At 41.1% G+C, this 12,870-nt stretch overlaps 1 long non-coding RNA gene across 1 annotated transcript; it reads left to right on the plus strand.

The window, feature by feature from the left end:
- Positions 1-5,535: 5,535 nt before the first annotated feature.
- LOC309657880 lies at positions 5,536-12,008 on the plus strand. The gene is made up of 2 exons (XR_014261946.1): positions 5,536-8,125; positions 8,166-12,008. It is a non-coding gene; the product is annotated as an uncharacterized lncRNA (long non-coding RNA).
- The last annotated feature ends 862 nt before the right edge of the window (positions 12,009-12,870 follow it).

Consider the following 12,870-nt stretch of genomic DNA (forward strand, 5'->3'; position numbering starts at 1 on the left):
TCTAGGGCCAGATATGCTATTACCTAGCTCTATGACCTTGGCTAAGTCATTTAACCCACAGGCCTCAGCGTTTTGGTATTTTTTTAACATCTTTATTGGAGTATAATTGTTTTACAATAGTGTGTCAGTTTCTGCTGTATAACAAAGTGAATCAGCTATATGTATACATATATCCTCATATCCCCTCCCTCTTGCGTCTCCCTCCCACCCTCCCTATCCCACCCCTCTAGGTGGATAGAAATCACTGAGCTGACCTCCCTGTGCTGTGCGGCTGCTTCCCACTAGCTATCTATTTTACATTTGGTAGTGTATATATGTCCATGCCACTCTCTCACTTCGTCCCAGCTTACCTTTCCCCTTCCCCGTGTCCTCAAGTCCATTCTCTACATCTGCATCTTTATTCCTGTCCTGCGCCTAGGTTCTACAAACCATTTTTTTTTTTTTTTTAGATTCCATATATATGTGTTAGCATATGGTATTTGTTTTTCTCTTTCTGACTTACTTCACTCTGTGTGACAGACTCTAGGTCCATCCATCTCACTACAAATAACTCAAATTTGTTTCTTTTTATGGCTGAGTAATATTCCACTGTATATATGTGCCACATCTTCTTTATCCATTCATCCGATGATGGACACTTAGGTTGCTTCCATGTCCTGGCTACTGTAAATAGAGCTGCAATGAACATTGTGGTATATGACTCTTTTTGAATTATGGTTTTCTCAGGGTATATGCCCAGTAGTGGGATTGCTGGGTCATATGGTAGTTCTATTTTTAGTTTTTTAAGGAACCTCCATACAGTTCTCCACAGTGGCTGTATCAATTTATATTCCCATCAACAGTGCAAGAGGGTTCCCTTTTCTCCACACCCTCTCCAGCATTTATTGTTGGTAGATTTTTTGATGCTAGGCCTCAGTTTTTGCAACAGAAAATTGAAAGGATTGTATCAGACCAGGTTTTTCAAGTTGTATGAAAACTATTTTCATATAGTAAGAACATTTTAGTTCAATATTTCATTTCATTCAACAAAGATTCACTGAATGCCTACCCTATATTAGGACAATAAGACAGGATAAATGATCCTGAATTCAGCATCAGGAGGAAAAAAGAGGCAGAAAATACAGAAGAGGGGGTAAGAGATGGGGAAAATACAATGACAAGGTATAAATATTGAAGAACTAAAATGAGAGAAGAGACAGCAAGGGTCAGGGCAATATTTGAAAAGATGACACAGGTATACCTTGGAGATATTGTAGGTTCAGTTACAGACAAACAAAATAAAGCAAATATTGCAATAAAGCAAGTCACACAAATTTTGTGGTTTCCCAGTGCCTATGACAGTTATGTTTATACTATACTATAGTCTATTAAGAGTACAGTAGCAGTAAGTCTAAAAACATGTACATACCTGAATTAAAAAACACTTTATTGCTAAAAAATGCTAACCATCATCTAAGTCTTCAGCGAGTCATAGTAGTAAAATCAAAGATCACTATAACAAATATAATAATAATGAAAAAGTTTGAAATATTTCAAGAATTACCAAAATGTAACACAGAGACACAAAGTGAGCAAATGCTGTTGGGAAAATGGCTCCAATAGTTTTACTCAGTGTAGGATTGCCACAAATCTTCAATTTGCAAAAATGCAATATCTGCAAAGTACAATAAAACAAAGCTCAATAAAACGGAGTATGCTTATATCTGAAATTTTTCAGGGACTAATCAGACAGCAATCCAGAGAGTCAAGAAACCTACTGCATCAGAAATAGAATAAATTAAAATAAATTCCAAAAAAGTACATTATATTAAAATTGCTGAAAATCAACAAGAAGAAAAAAATTTTTTTAAGCTGCGGGTGAGGGGAAGGTGGGGAAGCCAGGTCGTATGCAAAGGAATAAGTTAGAGAGCTGATTTCTCAACACATCAATGGAGTCCTGATAATAGTGGAATAAAGCTTTCAAAGTGCTAAAAGAAAATGCCTGCCAACCTAAAAGTCTATATCCTGTGAAGTATCTTTCAAGAATGAAGTAACTAGACTTATCATGGTGATCATTTTATAATATATAAAGGTATTGAATCACTACATTGTATGCCTGAAACTAGTATAATTTTCTAAGTCAATTATACTTCAATAAAAAAGTGAAGTAAAAATAAAGACATCTATCTATCTAAGAGAGACCATCACTAGCATACTCTTACTAAAAGAAAATCTAAAGGAAAGTAATTCTAGACGTAGGATCTGAAGTGCAGGATGGAATAAAGTAAACTAATATTAATCAACATTGATTGTATAAGACAGTAATAATTATGTTAATTGTTTTTGTTTTTAGGTAGACTTAAAAATACAACACAGTAACAAGAGTCAAGGGGGGATAAATTGAATTAAACTTTGAAAAGAACTTGTATTACTGGGAGGAGGGTCAAGGTTTTGGTTAACTTTACACTTCAATAATTTAAGTATATCTGGTAAAATTTCTAGGGTAACTACTAAAAGAAAGAAACAGAACGTGCAACTTCCAAATTGGTACAGGGAAAAATAGAAGATAAAAATTACTCACTCCATCATGAATAAAAGGCAAGAAATGAGAGAAAAACAATCCCAGAATAGTCCTGGCATATAGTGATAGTTTTAAAATATTGGCAGGATAAATGGCTGCATTCATGAAGAAAAGAATGAATGAATGCACATGTTGACATTCCTATACTGAGGAGAGCAGGTCAGAAGATATCAGTTCCCAGACACTGCCTAGTTTAGAGGTTGTGATTTAGAGATAAATGGATAAATGAGGTTGCTAGCGTCACAAACATCAGTATTTGTCCTAAAATTTATACAGCCCCTTGAAGTTTTGAATGTGAATTCTCATTCCTACATCCACAAGTGGCATCCCGTTGAGGTGAGCCAGCTAAAAAGACAGCGTCTGCATTCCACAGCTCTGATATATGTTTGCTGGTACCCCAGGATTTCCCCATTCCCACATGTTTAGGCAAAAGTCATTTTAATTTTTCACTTCATTTCAGTATTTCTGAATGCTACTTACCATGTAAGATTGCATTTTCAGACTGCCTTGGTCAGTAAAGGATTTTCGGTTGTGCTGGCCCATTTCTCTACTAGATCCCCAGGCGGAACAGCTGCAAAACTTAATCTAGCTTTTGGTAATAAATTCATTCATCTTATTCGTATGCAGCTCAGGAAGACTAACCCCAACTCTACAGGAAAATGAATGCTGAACTTTTTAAAGAGAGTGAATATGGAGCAGCTTGATCCCTGAGAGGCTCCAAGAGATTGAAGTTGTTCAAGTCTCACCCCCGGGCCTTACAAGGGTAAAGTCACACAATTGGGGGCGAGTTGACTGTCCTGCCAATCAAAGATGCTGCAGCAAATCTCACTCATTCAAACTGATTAGCCAGAGGGACGTACCTTAGGCTGGTAAAACGAACACTGTACTAAAAATCACCAGCTCTGCTCAGCCTCTTAATCTTTCTGGGCCTCAGTTTACTCATCTGTGAATAGGATGAGTTCAAGCATAATCATCTACAACCTTGGTTCTCAAACTTTAGAGTGCATCAGAATTACCCAGAGAGCTTGTTAAAACAGACTGCTGGGCTCACCTCCAGGGTTCTGGATGTGGCATTTCTCAGGTGGAGCCTAAGAATGTGCATTTCTATCAAGTTCCCAGGTGGTGCTGATGCTGCCGGGACAGAGACCACACTTTGGAAACATTGATCTCTACAGCCCTTTGTAGCCTTCTTATTATTCTCTAGAGTAGTGTAAAATTCAAATTATGGAAATGCTTATTTTAATATTAAGTTTATATGTAAAATAAATTTTACTAGTTTTTATAAGCACAGGTATTATCAGACCATACTGATACACTGTATTTAAGCATCATTTATAATTACTCTCTTCATTTGTCTTTCATAGTTAACAAAAAGACTTGGCACACAGTTTATTTTTCTCAACAAGTGAACATTTAATATGCAAGGTCAACCCTTCAAGTATGCAGTAAAAGTGGTCATTTATGTGTTCATGGGTACCAGAAAGAAATATTCAATTTCAAAACTATACTTGCTTGACCAGTTCCTTACTTCTAGAATGCATTTATTCCTTTGGATAAAGTCTTCAGTTCTATTAAAATGCAAATGTTCCAGAATATAATGAAGAAAAGAAAAAAGGAATCTTATCAGTCAATTGCCTATTACTGCAAGTGATTTTATCAAAGTATTTCAAAAGCCCCAAATTTGATAGGAGGAGGAAGATGGAGGCGTAGGCATGATTCACCAGAGAGAGAGGTGGCATCATCATGGCAGGAAAAGGAGATGCTGATTGGGAAGGTTCAACACCGAAAAGTTCACCAACATCACCATTTTGCCTAGGCCTTGACTTGTCTATATATTTAGCAAGACCTTCTCCCCAGTGGGCAAAGTCAGGTCCAGTGATCTTAAGTTCATGATGTGGAATCCAAATGAATGAAGCTCCATGGATTCAGAATTGCCTAATAACAGATGGTGTACTCCAAATTCACGCAGTTCCCTGGATGCGTTGCTGATTACAACTATATAGCTCAGTATGGTATTGTGTCATCTGAATCATAGTCTCCTTATCCATTTGGTAGAAATGATTAGGCCAATGGTCTCTGCAATTAAGGATGGAAATCCAGAACCCAATCATTCTGTGTGTCAGAGAAAGGAGTTCAGCATTACAGACCCCTAGGTCTATGCTATAAATGAGAACAAGCAGAATGAAATTTAGTATCTGTGTGTTCTCCCAAGTTCTTACTACGTTGCTACTTGTTTCTTTCTAAATGGAAAGCTTTAAAACATTTCAGAACTCCCAGGGCCTGGAACATCTTAGGTTACCTATCCATTTGAACCAAAAATACACTCTCTGTTACAAGCAAGGCAAATTTGTGAAAGGAAAATAAGCAACATGTAGATCATAAAAGAAATTAGAGAATGCATAAATCAGACACTCAGAAACACGAGTTCCTATGAAATAACATCACAAAAGCTGGCCTATGTATAGCTAACAAAGATGATACACTGTGTGATCTTGCCATGACATTGTATCCACTTACCATATCATTAAGGCAAGGTATATTTCCAAGATAACAAAATGAGTAGACATTTAATTTGATTTTAGTAAATACGGGTTAGAATCCCTGCTGCTACCTAACTGCTCTAAAATTAGATGCCAGTGACACAATCCTGAAGAGCATGTCTTTAACTCTGGGTAGCAAAGCCTTTGAGCTGCTGAGTTACAGGGACTCTTTCTGTTAGCTGCCATTTTGCTTTGTACACAACTCTGTCACCATGATGTGAAGCCTGTGGGGCTGTAAATACCAATTATTGCCTCCAGTTGTGCAAGACTTTTGGAGCTGGACTACCAGAGTTTAAATGCCAGCTCTGCCACTTAAGAACTCTGTGACTTTGGGCAACATACCTAAATACTCAGTGCCTGTTTCTTCAACTATAAACTGAGATAACGCTAGTATCAACCTAATAGTATTATTGTGAGAATTAAATTATTTAAAGACTAATACATGTAAAGCATGTAAAACGGTGACTGGCACAAAGTAAGTGCTAAGTAAATGTTAGCTGTTAAAGTTTATCATTTCTTTGTTCCCTATATCTATCCACGTTAACAAGCGTATGTATGAGCTCCCCTTGGGAATGAAAATTCTCATTCAAAGAGAAACCAAACCATTCAGTCAAAGAGAAAACTCTGTCCTTAAAAGACGCCAACATACAAGGGACTGGGTACCTTCAGCACACACAAGAGAATGGACCAAAACGGAGAACTGCCCAAAGACTGACTCCACCCCAGAGCCAGAGCACGCTCCCTCCAGCTGCCTTGCCAAAGTCTGTTCAAGCACCATTAAAGGGTCCTGTGGATCACCCATGTTACAAAATACGTGTAGGGGAGACTGTGTGCTCTCCCCTGGGACCTTACTACCCCATTCACCAGCAAAAGGGAGGCCATTTCCACAGAGAATCTCTGTGCTGCTAACCTGTGAGCCATGTATTCACACTAGGTCTCTCTTGTCCCTCTACCTAGAACACTGCACATTTTCTTCTGTTTAGGTTCAATGACCAACAATTTGTTATAATTCATGTTGCTGAGAAAAATTGCTACCTGCAGTTTAGGACCTGCCATGTGCTGTGTCCTGCTTTTCTCCAGAACTAACGCTAACTCTGCAAGGCAGGCACTGCTGTCACCATTCTAGAGCTTCAGAAACAGGCTCGGTGAGGTTAAGCAACTTTCCCAAGACTCCAAAACTATTAAGTGGCAGGTGTGGAATTTGATCATAAATTCAACTAGCTCCAAGGCCCATGCTCTTTCCCCAAATTATGGGGCCTTCTACCCGGTGCAGAGCTGACACCCTAAAGCTCTCTCTGGGGCCTCTGGTGTGTGGTTTGGGAACATCTTTTGATGGTCAATGAGTATTCTACGGTCCTCACAATCGCTGGGGTAGGCATATGTATGGTACCTATTTCTAACTGCAGCCCAAACTGTCCCTCAGCTTGCACTAGAGAGAAAGCTCCTTCTATCTGCCGTTGAGTACGATCTCACTGGTGATTACTAAAGCAGGCACTGGGAGTCAGCCAGACCCCTGTTTAAACGCAGCTCTGCCACTTCTCAGTTACTGCCTCTGAGCAAAGCTACTTAGTCTAAGCTCTTTGTTCTGAAAATGAGGACACTGGTACCTAGCTGGTCTGGTGGTGAGGGTTATATGAGAAGATCTTTGTCGAGTGCCTAGCGCGGTGCCTCACACACAGTGACTGCTTGTTAAGCTGAGAACAGGAACCACACCCCTAGCCAGCAGGAGAGGAAGGCACATGCTGCTGACTGTAGGACCCTCCCAGACACGAGAGATTTATCAGTCCCTGTTCTTCCCCTTCAACCCACCAACTGCCCAGCTGTCCCAGTTGTCACTAAGCATCCTGAAACTTCAGTCTAGCTCAGGAAGGTTAAGAAATCTCCATCAAGGATAAGACAATTAAGAGGAAAATATGACTCTTACTAAGCTTTTTTCTATTTGTGATGCTCACTCAATTCATCATACATTTATTGATCATAGGTACTGATTTGTTGGCATCTATATACATATAATCTATCATGTATATATATAAATATAACGTATATTTATACATTATCATGATATATGTATACATATCACATACTTTTGTGTCTATATGTTTATGTGTGTACATGTATGTGTACCTGTATGCTATGCACGTAGACATATACACACATACATAATTTTAGAGGCATAATTTCAAAGGATTTTAAAATGTCCCCCTCAAGACCTATTCTTAGGAACCTAGGCAGACTTGGATTTCAAAGGAACTTCCCTCTCTGTGAATTAATATTAAAATAACTGGGCCCTCCTTTTTTGGAATCAATTGTTCTTTATATCTCCTCAGGCTGAACTTGGCTGTAAGGTCACACAATCTTGTTGAATCAACTCAGTTTGTTCGTTTAAAGTTTTCCAGTGATGTGAGTTTAAGTGAGAGCAATTCAGACCTTATAGGTTGGTCCTGTCCTCGGGTCCCTCTGGCCCTAGATCACTGCTGACTCCCTCCACCTACCCCACACTCTCGGTTTTTACGGGAATGTTAATGATCAGCCCCTTGACGCTGTCTACCTATTTGTAACTCTCCTGGGTCAGTTTCGACTTTAGAATGGCAGGGGGTCAGGCATTAAAATTCAGGCCCCATATATTCCACCTACTGGTATAACTAATGCCCATTAACCTCACCTGAAATCATACAGTTGAGAAAAGGCAGAGGAAGCTGCAGTTCATTGAGAGAGAGTTAGCTGAAGCCCTCCAGCGCAGTGTCCGTATTATCTCATGAAGCCTACAGTAAACCAAAGACCATGCAAAGGCCACAGGATTTATTTTTACTAGAATTGTCTCCTGATCTACAAGGAGCTATAATAGCAAAATAGCAGGGGCTGGAATATTTTACAAGAAAAGTTTTCTACTCACAGTAATTGAGCTGTTCGAGCTCTCTCTCCACCTTCCTTGTCTCCTTTGCTCCTAAATGTTCCAGCTCTTGAACACACATGCAATTTCTGTGTGTGTGTGTGTGTGTGTGTGTGTGTGTGTGTGTGTGTGTGTGTGTGTGTGTGTGTGTGTGTGTGTGTGTGTGTGTGTTTAGGTGTTTGAGAAAAAATTTCAAATAGAGAAAATTATATGGAATAATTCAACAAACAATCCCACAACATATTAACTGTTAGAAAAACAACACTGACCATTGAAAATAGTTTATCTTATATGCTTTGGATTTTTTATTTTGTAAAATAAAAATAGACTACATTGCAATTTTCTTTGACCTTCCTCTCCTAATGCAGAGACACCCATTAGCATGAATTGCATGTATACTTCCAGTCCATTTTTTTAAATTCTTTAACATACATACGTATGCCCATTAAAATGTATATAGTATGTATATACACTTAAAAGTTACATAAACAGTATCATGCTGTATTATTCTGGAAGTTGCTATTTCCACTGTATATTGCGTTTCAGTGATGTATACATGATATATACAGATCTAGTTGACTCTTCTTAATTTCCCCAGGTCACAGGATAAGTTTGTGTAGGAGAAATAAAACCTGCCCATTTTACTACCTAGTTGTACAAGCGGCTAGGGACTCCAAAATACAATCAGCATACAGCAGTGGCCTTGAAAAAAAGTGTCCAATTAATATTTATCAAATTACAGTACTGACCAAGAGTGTTCATCATACACTACACTGAGCTAGACAAATTAAAATCACGAAGGGTTACCTACCGTTACCAAATTCACAAATGAGTTGAAAATGCAACATTAACACCTGAAATAAATAAAAAATAATGGAGTAGATTCTTAAGGTATGTTTTGAAGGACAAAATCAATTCGGAGCTAGGAGAGATCACTGTGAACAGGTATAGTTAGAGAGGTCTTCTTGGCAGAGGCAGTAGTTGAGACAGGCAATGAAAAGTGGGGAAAAGTTCAAATACCATAAGAGAATAGGAAAGGTATTAAGGATTGAGAACGTTATGAAAAAAAGGTTTACAGTTTGGAATAAGTATGGAGCGAGTTAAGATAACCCTGAACAGAGGGGAGAAAGATATTAGAGGAAGGCTGAGATAAACATGCGGAGAAATCTGAGCACTGGATGACAGAGCTGTGCTTGTATAGTTACCCACATGGAGCCGTTTAAGGATCTCCCTGTAGGATTGGCTCTGTCTGCTCCGTCTGCAGCTCCTGGAATGTTCCATGCCCTCTAACACCCTTGCACCTTTGAACATACTACTCCCTCATCAGGAATGCCATTTCTGACCCCCTCTCTTTATCTTCAGCTTTCATCTCAGGCAGCACACTCACAAAGCCTTCCTTGACACATGCCCTCGTCAGGATCAGGCTCCCCTTCTCCCATACTGCTTCAAGATCTTGGGCTTCCTTCTAGCACACAATTTGTCAAACTGGGTTGTAATTATGTTTAGTTGTCTTCCTCACTGAATTATAAACTCATTGAGAAGAAGGACTTTGACTTATTTTTCTTTTGGGTCCAGATTGTAGCCCAGGACCTGTTTCACAGATGCACTCAATTAACATTTGAATGAATTAAAACCTTAATTAATGATTAATCAAACAACCATGGGTATATTCATTTAATTTTATTTATTTTTAAATATTTATATGTAAATATTACCCACTTAGGCTTAAAAAAGAAATCATTATTTTGATGCCTCTTGACTTTTAGAATACTTCCCATGAGAAAAAACACATTACAAGTGGTAGCAACATAAAATACTATGAAAGATAAGCCCAAGTTCTATTTGTCCTGCAGCTCTTCAGAACTCAAAACATTTTCATCTATAGAAAAGAAAAACTATGAGCACTTTGATATAACTGACTATGACACTTCAATCATGTCATCTCCAAACGGATGTGTCCCCAGCAAAGCCCATTAACAAATCCCAGGAAATAAAAATAGAATCTGAGTAATAAAAGAAAGTCTAACCTTTCTTTCCTGTGAACTCGGTCCAGTTTCACTTGCTCACAGGGTGTTGTGTGCGGAAGCCTTGCACCCAGCGCTTCAGGCCAGAGCTCCTGGCGTGAAATGGTTGGGCCCACACTTCAGCTCGGCAGGCTGTGTGCACAAGCGCTGCCCACGAGTAAGATGGTGGCAGCGGACCGGCTGCAGAGGTGCCGCACCGAGCACTGCTATCTGGCGTCTGGAGAGCAGCACACCTGAGCCTAATGTGCAGGAACCCCACCTCACTCCCCAGCCCCGCCTTCAGCTCTCCCAGCTGAATCCTATAAAGCAGCCTCGCCCATGGTCTGTAAGGGAAAGCAGGTGCTGTAGAGTGCAAGGTCACACCTCTCCATTCTTTGATCAAAGAATGAAACTCTCCTTTGCTTCTGAACCAAACTAGGTCTCATTCTATTGGCTCCAACACCACCAGGCTGTAACCACTCTGAACGACCTAGCTGATGAAGGATATAAGGTGTCCAAGAAAAAGGCTCAAATATCACAAACTAGGTGACCTACATAGGCTTCGTTCTCACAGAAGGTCAGAGAAGCCTACCCCAGGAGCCTGGCCCCTCCTAAAACTACAAGACAGCTTACATGTTTCCTGGGGAGGCCAGGTTTTGCCACATACGGATCCCTAACTAGGGTCTAATAGCAAGGCCTCTACATGGGAAGTTGAAAGGAAAGGGTGATGATCCTTTTGAATGAAATTCAGAATGTGAAGGGGCCTTTCACGAATTGAAAAAGCAATTCCTTCAGGCCCCTGCCCTGGCCCTCCCAGATTTAGCTAAACCATTTGACCTTTACATTTACGAGAGAAGGGGGAACGCCCTCAGGTCATTAGCTGGAGAACTGGGACCTCTTGCTCAGGTGGTTGCTTATTTCTCTAAACAATTGGATGGACCAGCTGAGGGATGGCCTCCTTTCCTACGGGCAGGAGCAGCTACTACCACCCTGCTAAAGGAGGCTGAAAAGTTAACATTTGGTCAGCCAGTCACTGTATAGACTCCACCAGGTTCAGGCTTTAGTAAGTTCTAAGGGAACGGAATGGCTGTCCCCCAGAAGGTCGATTCAAGGTCACGCTATGCTTTCGGACAACCCAGTGGCTACCATAGAAACCTGTCACATGCTAAATCCTGCCACCCTGCTACCCACAGAAACGGGGCCCCCAGAGCATGATTGTACAGAAACCATAGTCACGATCTATCCCAGTCGCCTGACCTAGGAAGTAAGCCTCAACATCAGGGCACACTTGGGCCTACAGGCAAAAGACCTAGAAACCTTAATTTTCAGGAAAAATTTGACACATGGTCATTTTTCTTTTGCTGATATTTGGGCCATGTATCTTAAATTGTCTGGCGTCCTTTGTCTCCAAAAGGTTAGACAAATGGTGGTCGCGCAGGGATACGAATAGTTAGGGCTGAAGCCTAGTGACCATACACACATCTAAAGGCAGCTGAGGAGACGTTCTGCTCCTCCACCCAGGTTAGTACGATGCCCAAACTCAGCAGGAAGTATTTATAGAAGATGAACTTCACCCCTCAGTGCCCCTCAAGAATGAGGAGCAGGACAAAAGACAGAGGAGGGATTTGACACCATTAACAATTCTCAGAGGCTTCCCTGGTGGCGCAGTGGTTGAGAATCTGCCTGCCAATGCAGGGGACATGGGTTCGAGCCCTGGTCTGGGAAGATCCCACATGCCGCGGAGCAACTGGGCCCACGAGCCACAACGACTGAGCCTGCGCGCCTGGAGCCTGTGCTCCGCAACAAGAGAGGCCGCGACAATGAGAGGCCCGCGCACCGCGATGAAGAGTGGCCCCCGCTTGCCACAACTAGAGAAAGCCCTCGCACAGAAACAAAGACCCAACACAGCTAAAAATAAATAAATAAATTTATAAAAATAACAAAAACAAAAAAACCCCAAACAATTCTCAGGAAATAAAAATAGAATCTGGGTAATAAAATAAGACCTGACCTTTTTTTGTTCTTTTCCTTTGTGCTTCGTCTAGTTTCACTTGCTCATAGGGTGCCCGGTACAGAGGCCTTGCACCCGACACTTCAGCTTGGCAGCCCAGGTGCAGAGATGCTGCCCTCGGCACTTTGTTTGATCTGGACCGAGGCGAGCAGCACAGCTGCGCCCTGCCCCCTTCCCAGGTGAGGCGATCCCTATAAAGCAACCCCACCGAACCCGGTCTCTTTCTATTGGCGAGGACCCTTGTTGGGGCCTGACTCAGAAGGGTTGGTAACAACTGAACTTCCTGGGCCATCACAGGGTTGTTTGAGGACCGATTTAGTGAAGTGCCTAGAACAGGCCTTATTCCCAGTATGTGCTCCATATGTGTTTTAATTAAACTCCCTGCATATGTTAGGGTTTTCCATCACACTTAAAATACTATCCTAAGTCCTCCCCCATGGCTTACAAAGCCTTACATGATCTGGCTCCTTCTCTAACTTCATTTCCCATGACTCTTCCCGTTATCACCAGTTTCCGGTCATTCCCCAAGCACACCAGGTATGTTCCAGTCTCAGGATTTTCCATGCTGTTTTCACTACCTAGAATATTCTTCCCCTAGAGAGCAGCCTGGCTTGCCCCCATTGCTCATTGGGGTCTACTTAAATGCCCCCTCCTCAAGAAGCCTTCCCCAACACCCTATCTAAAGCTGCACCTTCCATCATGCCATCTACTCACCCTGCTTCGTTTTGCTTCTACCACTGCTCAGGACCTGACAGTCTTAGATTTCTCTGTTGAGTTGGTCATTGTCTGTGTCCTCCATGGAGGACTTTATTTTTGCACCGATACCCTCAGCACCCAGAAAAAAATAGACGGATGAATAAATGAAC

The sequence above is a fragment of the Balaenoptera physalus genome (assembly GCF_965194825.1).
Source record: "Balaenoptera physalus genome assembly, chromosome: 3".
Classification (NCBI taxonomy): Eukaryota; Metazoa; Chordata; class Mammalia; order Artiodactyla; family Balaenopteridae; genus Balaenoptera; species Balaenoptera physalus.